Raw genomic sequence first — 9,579 nt, forward strand, 5'->3', positions numbered from 1 at the left:
ATATTCACTTGCATACTATAAAAAGTACAATTTATAATGTTTTTCTCTTGTAGTTGTCAAAAGTACATGTTTTTATTGAGCTGAATGTTACAAACATCAGTCGTCTCGCTCGTCCTGAGGTTGTTGGATGACGACTCCAGAGGGACAGGTCCGTCCAACGACAACACGAGTCACCGGTGTGTTTTTTTTGTGAAAGACGAGAGCTCAAACTTCTGCAACAGACGACGAGTGTTACAGCAGCCTGCAGAAAAACGGGGATGTTCAGATGCATTATGTAGGTCAGTGAGTGTGGGACTTGTACTTGTCGCTCTCGTCGGTGTGTAAATCCTGGTGTTGTAGCTACGATAGCCACCGTTGCGCAAAGACGAGGAAAACACGCACCACATTTCATAAAACAAACGCATCTGTGTGAGACGCCTGGTGTTTTTTAAAGACCTGAAGAAGCCGAGTTCCCTCTGCCTCATTCTGTTACTCGTAAATACCAAAACCCCTGGACAATTAGCTTTGTTTTACCTTCTATTAAGTTACAACCTCTTCTGGATTTGAGGCTTATGTTCGTGCAGTTTTTCAGTTTGTAATAGATTCATAATGAACTCTCCCGTGCTCCTGCTTGGACCTGCACTCACTCTCCGTTCTGATGTTGTTCGCCGGGCCTCTGTCTGACGCTGTTCCCTTCAGCCGGCCCCCGCAGACTGTTTTACCTCTTCATTTCAAAGCGTAACTATTCTCTTTGTTGCATTGCTGAACCTTTCCACTTCACAGACTCCAGAGCTCGCAGTGCATCTATAATAAGTCAAAAGGCCAGCTTCTAAAACACGACACACCATAAAGAGATTTAAGGAGAGATGACGCGGCAGAATGCAAAGTTACAGTGCGGATTTACAGCACCGATTTAAAGAAACACGCTTAGGTTTTAAAGTCGTGCATGTGAATACCATAGAAATGTGCTAAAGAGTTTGTGAGAGCTATGGGAACTCTCGAAATACTTTCCTTTCCGTTTGCAGTTTCATATTAAATCAGACCTACGGCAAAATCGACGTTTCAGATCTTTAACTGTGTTCTAGTCGTTTCTTCTCATTGAGCTTCTGAAGTTGCATTTGGACTGATTCATGTTTGAGTTTAATCTTTAATCGACTATTTTTAAGACGCCATTTTGTCGATCTGCCCCCGTTTAACCTCCACTTCCTTCTCCAGTTTTATTTTCTTAATCGTTGATACTCGTAGGATTCAGCAGCGTCACCTCGTCATTTTGGTACAAATGTAAAAAAAATGCTGCTCTAGTCGCCGTCAGCTCCCATTGCGCTTAAAAAAAAAATATTATTAAGTCCTTTTAGATCAGGGGTGTCAGATTTATTTTTGTAGAGAGCCACATCAGCAAAATAGTTGCTTTCAAAGGGCCAGATATAAATGTAAGAGAGTATAAATGTATCTAAATATCACCAAATGTCATGTGAAATAATGTAACTATTTTTTTTATCTTGCTAATTAACCGTTTTTGTATTTATTACTCATTCAAGTTACAAATATTGCGTATGAATTTGCCTAGATATGAAAAAATGTCTGTGTAACTGTGTCTCTCCTGATAAACTGATATTTTAAGACAGTCACACCTTTTAATTTACCTTGTCGCCGGCCGCATAAAGTGACAGGGCGAGCCACATTTAGCCCGCAGACCTTGCGTTTGACACTTGCGTTTTAGATGAATATTGTGATTTAAAATGTGTAAACGTATCAGAGATGAGAACTGTAGAGCGACGCAAGAAAAATCCATCTGATTTTATGCATTTATAAAATACTGCAGTGAAAGTAAAACTGAAAATAAAAACATCCTGCATCGTATTGATCTTCCGTTATGTCTGAAATTTAGCCTTTGCCAAGTCGAACCAAAGTGAAGACCTTTTGACATCAGGAAACAGCCTAATCGTTCTCCTATAAACACGAGCCAAAGAGTAAGTATTTAAGTTTCCATATTTATTCTGTTACTCCAACTTCTGATGAATTGCAAGGACTTGGTGGTGTAAATCCTGACTCAGACTACGGCCCCCTCTGCCCGGGAGCTCGGCCAGTATCTGTCACTGTCTTTGCCAATGCTGAAAGATGAGAGATACAGACAAACGAGCTGATGTAGCAGTCCCCTAATGAGCTGCAAAGTACAGTCTTTTATATGGATTTCAACATCGAGCGATCGGACTTACACCTGGACGGTTTAAATCTGAGCAAGTTTGGGCGCTGTTCCCTTTGTTTTACTTGAGGCTGCGAGCGGACTGCTGTTTAGAGGCACTTTAAGACCGGCAAATCCTAATCTGCTGTTAATCCCCCACTTGGAGCCAGATTATATCTTGTTTCTTCTCCTCAGTGTTTAGCATCAGGACTGATAAAACTGTACCATTTGTCAGATGTTTAACAAGATAAACCCGTCTGCCAACACGTAGAGATTAATGTCTTAACCTTAACCGAAGCTGTCGCCGTAGTCCTTAGAAGAGGCGTAGCGTAAGTCAACATCATTAAAATCCAAGTGCCGCGCCAACAATGCTACGGTCTGCTGATTTCAGACCAACGTGGCTCTTTCAAACAAGCTAAAAAACACATCGCACGCTGCTTTCAAGCTTTTGCGGCCTGACGAAATTAAGCCCCAGCGAGCAACAAACACATTTAGCGGACCCCTGCATTAAGGTGCTGTCAGCGGAGGCAGGCTGATACTGGGACCGCTCCAAACACGATCAAAAAGATGTTTTTAAAGTGATTTCATTTGACTGGAGTGTTTTGACCAAACCACAGCAATCAGCCCGGCTTTTAGGGCTGGACGGCGGGGGAGCAGGGACCCGCTGGAGGAAACATATTCAAAGGCTTGTTTATGTCTCGCTTTTACCGAAGCACAAATTCATGACCGACAATTATTTGTTGTTGTCAAAGGAGGTTTAGGGCTGAAAGTGCTTTTTACTTCAGAGCGACTGTGGCTCAGTTGGTAGAGCGTTTGCCCACTGATCTGACGGTTGGTGGTTTGAATCCAGCTCCCGATGTCGATGCAAAGACGAGGGATTTTGACCGGCTTTTATTCAACTGCTCAAATAAAATGTACTTTACAGTATTCAAAATGGCCGACGGTGGATCCGAAAGTTCGCGGTTCAAATCCCGCCCTCTACAGAAACGTCATTGTGAAATGGTCAGATCCACTAACCCGCGGTTTGACGGTGCAATTCCACCTCCCACAGATGAATACTGTTGTTGTGTCCTTGGGCAAGACACTTAACCCGCCTCACCCCAGTGTCTGTGCGCACTGAGGTGTGAATGTGTGAGTGAATGTGTGAGTGAATGTGTGAGTGAATGTGTGAATATAAAAATGTGACCATGATTTTCATATTCACACATTCACACATGGAGCCGGAGCTGTTAGAACGACTTGGACACTGACCTGGACACTCTGACACTTGGACACAGACTTGGACACTCTGACGCTTGGACACAGACTTGGACACTGACCTGGACACTCTGACACTTGGACACAGACTTGGACACTCTGACGCTTGGACACAGACTTGGACACTGACCTGGACACTCGGACACTTCGGAAGGACAGCCCTAAGAACAGTTATTCTCTGCAGTGGATTTGGACTGAGACGTGAGGAGTGAGACGTGAGGAGTGAGACGTGAGGAGTGAGACGTGGGGAGTGAGACGTGAGGAGTGAGACGTGGGGAGTGAGACGTGAGGACTGAGACGTGAGGAGTGAGACGTGGGGAGTGAGACGTGAGGAGTGAGACGTCAGGAGTGAGACGTCAGGCCGTGTTTCATTTGCATTTTAATTGTTCAGACTCACTGTAGTTTTGACTCTGTCCTTGGTTCAAGATCAAACATTGCACCAAATCGAAAAAATGAAATTGAAACGATGTTTTACTTAGAACAATTCACAAATTATAATCTTGACATTTACTGTTAAACCCCAGAAGGAGCTGCATATTATTCAAGAACTTACTTTTCAGATTTCAGGCAGCATTTAACACACAAACAAACCTGCACATTTAGGCTGAGTTCTTCTCTCAAACTGAAAACACTCTGTTCCACCTTGTGATGTCATCATGTGGTGATACAGGAAGTGCTCCGCTGTGTTTTTAAACTCCACACACCTTCATTTCTAGAATCATTTGGATCATTTCAGACGTGGAAATCTACTGAACTTAACATAAAACGTAGCTGTTAGCCTGAAAACTACCACTTTATGACATCACAAGGTGGAACGGAGCATTTTGAGCTTTAAAAAAACGTGTAAATGAAACAAAACGCAGCTCCAGGTCTGTTTTTGAGGAGGTAACAGTATTGGAACACGGCTAAAAGTTCACAACCATTTTGCATAAAGGACATTTTAAACGTTTAGCCGTAAAGCGATTTGTGACAAGGTGACTCACGGGTAAATCGTTTTGAACCGTTCGTCATTCGGCGGGGCCTCGTATCCCATAATGAGACAGAACGCGGCGCGCACACCTGGGTATTCATTAGCGCGCTTTATGTAGAGAGATAAGAGAACAAATGCCACTGCGCCGGGCTCGTGTCGTCATTATTGTGATGACTCGTCCACATTCTGGTGTCAGCAGTGACCCGCTCCGCTTCCCTGTTCCCGTTTCCCTCTTTCTCTTGAATTCTTCCCATTGAATTTAGATAAAAATAATCAAACCGAGCTCCGAGTCGCTCCGAGTCGCTCTGATTCGCGGGCGTGAGAGCCTTTGAAGATGTGCTACAGATTTTAAACATCAGCCGCAGACACTGTGACTTTACATTTTCATTTTTATTTTACTCGATCGAGGTCAGCAGCTAATACTCCGCACGTTTCCGGCTGCGTTACCGACGGACACGGGACGCAGAGCAGAGCCGCCGCAGCTAATCCCGGCCACGCTAACATCGTCCTTTGAGTAAGTGGAAAGTCTAATGATTGAGAGTTCACCAATCAGACGTAATGACCTCGTGTTGTTATTCACTCCACACTCTGTGCAGCTCGGCCTTAGGTAACGGTCTTATCACTGATTCACACTGCATTTCTTTAGCCCGTGTGTACTGTGCATTTAGAGTGTTTTACCGAGCGACTGAGCGCGGGCGTCCTCAGCTTAAATCAAAATAAAAATGAGTTTAAAAAGTGTGTTTGTCCAAATTAACCCACTGCTCAGGTGTGACACGTCCTCTCAGCTCCGTCAAAGTCCAGTTTCTTTCAGTTGAGGCTAAAGTAAAGCTTGCTCTTCCACAGACGGATTTTGCAAAAGTAATCCGCACATTTGTAACGTGAAATCTGGATTATTATGATTCTTTTTGTGTCGGGCTGGACCAGAACTCCCTGAAGCGCTCACAAAAAATCCAGAAAACCACAGCGCGAGACAAAATGTAAGCGACGAGACACATCAGACCTGTGCAGCTCCGGCTCCTGTTTCATTTCAGGTCAATCCAAAATGTTATTATGTTTAAATGCGTGACTCTATGGGTCCAGTCTGCACTCTATGGGTCAGAGGTCAGAGGTCAGCTGTGCCCAAATCCAGGCTCAAGACCAGAAGAGACTAGATTGAAACTCCACCTCTTCTAAACTCAACAGGAAGCTCTTTGTTTCAGCTCGTTGCTTTAAATGTGCCATAGAAATAAAGTGAATTGAAGTGAGCGACTGTAACCGGTGAATCTGCTGCTTATATAAAGTTTGTCTATAATACATAAAGTTTAAATAAATTATATCTTTTTCTATGTTTTTTCTAAACAGCTGCATCAAACCTTAAACCACTTTTGATAAAAAACATCTACAAACGAGCTCCGAGCGCCGCCTTTTACTCTGCGCTGTCATTCAAAACTATATGTGTTCTCCAGCTTTAAAGAAACACGTGTAACTTTTCTAGTGCACGGCCCGCCACCTGCTCGTCTCCATGGAGATATCATGTGTCTGGGAAAATTCCGCACAGCCACTATCTTGCATTTCACATTACGTTTTGAAAATTCTTTGTAAAAAAACATGCATCGTCTCTGTGAGTGTGTTCCCTTTTCCACATTCATTGCAAATTGTTGTATTTAATGTCAGAGTATGGAACATTCTAGGCAAAGCTATAGCAAATAGACAAGCAGGTAGCGCACCCACTGAAAGAAAAGCTCCACCATGGACCTTTAAGTCACGTCTGATTGGTTCAGTTTTCAGGGGGAACAAACAGTGACACATTTGGACAAAGCGTCTCGTTTCAGGGTTTTTTTCTTTATTTTATTTTTTTTATTTTTTTTTTTACAAATTTCTACATTTTATAAACACACAGAAGACATCACATATATGTAAGTAAGAAAAAAAAAGTCTCCACCTGGATTTAACCAAGCAAATATGTTGTTGTTGCTGCAGTTGGCCCGGTCGAGGTTCAGCAGAATGAGGTCAGCTGACACCTGAATATACTGAGTGACCAGGTTATACCGTATTTTCCGCATCGAAAATACATAATAATGAAGAAAAAAAACAAATATTTAACATAATATAAGTCGCGTCTGAGTATAAGTCGCACCCCCGGACAAACTATGAAAAAAAGTGCGACTTATAATCTGGAAAATACGGTACTAAATATTTTTTGACAAAGCAAACGGTGACTTTTTTGAGGATTTAAATATAAAATCTCTTCTTTTCTTTGCTCTTCCGTTTGAACAGGGCGTCTATAAAAAGGTAATTGATAAGATAAACACTGCATGGACAAAAAACAAGTCTCCACCTGGATTTAACTAAGCAAATATGTTGTTGTTGCTGCAGTTGGTCCGGTCTAGGTTCAGCAGAATGAGGTCAGCTGACACCTGAATATACTGAATGACCAGGTTATTCCATCAGTGGATTTCTGGGCATATTCCAAGACGACAATGCCCAGGATTCATCGGGCTCAGATTGTGACAGAGTGGATCAGGAGCATGAGACGTCATTTTCACACATGGATCGTCCACCACAGAGTCCAGACCTTAACCCCAGTGAGAATCTTTGTGCTGGAGAAGCTTTGAGCAGCGTCAGACTCGACCATCATCAACGCAACAGGTGAAAAATTAATGCAACACTGGATGGAAATGAATCTGTGATGTTGAAGAAGTGAAATCGCTAAAGGAACAACCAAATATTAGAGTGTGGGAGCTTTTTTTTTTTTTTTTCTGGCCATGCAGTGTGTATAGAATTATGTAGTAAATAAAAAAAGTTAAATAATTAAATGTTTGTTTTATTTGTTATATTCCAGTATCCACTCTTTGCTTTTTCAAAAAATATTTATTTATTTAATAACTTTTTTTCTTTATTACATAATTCCATAAATCCTGCTTCATATTTGGGCGACAGTAGCTCAGTTGGTTGAGCTGATCCACAGGTTGGAGGTGCGATTCCAGCTCTCACTAATGTTGTCTCACTGTTGTCGTGTCTTTGGGCAAGACACATAACTCCCCTCACCCCACTGTCTGTGTGCACTGGTGTGTGAATGTGTGAGTACTTTATAAAAATGTGACAATTTACCATTTTTACCATTTGCCGTACAGTATATTTGATGTCTTCTGTATCTAAAATGTAAAAAGTAGTAAAAATAAAGAAAAAAAAAACACACTGAATGATATGGTGAGTCCAAACTGGTGCCTGGTCGTGTAGAAAACCTCTACCTTATTCTAAGCTTTACTACATAATTATCCATGCATGCTACAGTTCCGAGCCCCTCACAAAGCCCCGCCGCTCCCTCTGAGTTCTAAGCGTTGTACTTTTTGAGCAGGTCGCTCTGCCAGTGTCTTTTACGATCTGGAAACTTTTTGGGCAAACGAATCTTTTTGAAATCCTCTATGCACTTCTTCAAATCCTCTTCCATAAGCCTCCTCTCCTCCTCGTCTTCACACAGGCCTGATGGGGGGCCGCCTCCGTTCTCCCTCGCTACGGGGCGGGGCAGGGTCTTTAGGTTCAGAGTGTTGGGACGCTGAGGGCTTTCTGCCAGGGGGGACTTTTTGGTTGGAGACGCACTGGACATGGACAATGGTTTGGCTGGAAGAGGAGGGGGAGGGTCTGGAGGCAGATCCAGGGCCAGGTCTCGGGACATTTTTCTGGGCAGATCTTGGGACAAAACTCGGGACGGTTCTCTGGGCAGATCTCGGGACAGTTTTCTGGGCAGATCTTGGGACAGAACTTGGGACGGTTCTCTGGGCAAATCTCGGGACAGATCTCGGGACAGTTCTCGGGACGGTACTCTGGGCAGATCTCGGGTCAGATCTTGGGATGGTTCTCTGGAGAGATCACGGGACAGATCTCGGGACGGTTCTCTGGACAGATCTCGGGACAGTTCCCTGGGTAGATCTCGGGATGGTTCTCGGGACGGTACTCTGGGCACATCGCGGGACAGCTCTTGGGACGGTTCTCTGGACAGATCTCGGGACAGTTCCCTGGGTAGATCTCGGGATGGTTCTCGGGACGGTACTCTGGGCACATCTCGGGACAGTTCTCTGGGCAGACCTCGGGGCGGATGAGGGGGCGGGTCTTGGGGCAGGTCGAGGGGCGACAGGGGCACGGGCTCTGGTGGAGGAGGCAGCGGGGGTGTAGGGGGCAGAGGGGAGTCCAGGGACAGGGGGTTGTGCAGGTCGGGCAGGGTGCTGCTGCTGCTGCTGCTGGTCTCGGGGAGGCTCTGCGTGCGGACGTTGGCTGAATCCTTTTTGGTGAGGTCAGCGTGAGGGGCGGAGGACCGAGAGGTGACCATCTGCAGGAGAGGGCCCGGGTCAGTGGGGGTCTCTTCTGAAAGCAGAGATGATCCACCTGAGGAACAGACACAGACAGATTTTGGTCACAAGGTTTAAAAAATGTCAGAGGTTTTCAGATTCTAGATGACGACGAGGAGCTACTTTTTTTCTATTTTACCATGAAATATCCAAAAGGTAAAAGCACAAAAGTTTAAACCTGATCATTTCTATTAATGACTAGACCTAAGAACTCACTGTGTTACAACATAAACCTGCATTTGACCCATTTTTATTTGACCAGTCCTCATCTGTATTAAACATGACTAGCCTAGAGAATTCAGTTCAGTTCAATTTATTTTTGTAAAGCCCAAAATCACAACAGCAGCAGTCGCCTCTCAGGGCTGAACATGAGAATTAATTTAACCAACATGAAAGAGAAACAGACAAAGAAATGAATCAACAGAAAACAAGCAAACGGAGAAGTGTCCCAGAACAGAGCACCCCCTGTCTTTAGACCGTCTTTCTCGGCAAGAAAAAACTCCAAAAAACGCAGTAGGAAAAAGCAAAACCTCGAGGAGAACCACAGTGAAGGAGAGACGTGTCCAAGACTAATGTGCATCCATTTACAGATAGAGTTCGAGTCTGTAGGACCAGAGCTGAATCAACTAAGGGACAGAGAGGGGCTCATCCACAGCAGGACAAGAGCCACCTCAGCCAGGCACCGGGACGTCCAGCCAGGCGAGGGCAGGGAGGGTCCGGGACACAGAAAGTCGTGATCTCATCTGAAACACAGTGATCGTCTGAGATGTGGCGACTGAAACCTCACCTCTCCCAAAAAGACTAACCCCACCGTGACATTTACTGAAGTTATTGTGCAAAATTTGGTTGGAAATCTCCATGGAGAC

The sequence above is a fragment of the Periophthalmus magnuspinnatus genome, chromosome 10 (assembly GCF_009829125.3).
Source record: "Periophthalmus magnuspinnatus isolate fPerMag1 chromosome 10, fPerMag1.2.pri, whole genome shotgun sequence".
Lineage (NCBI taxonomy): Eukaryota > Metazoa > Chordata > Actinopteri > Gobiiformes > Gobiidae > Periophthalmus > Periophthalmus magnuspinnatus.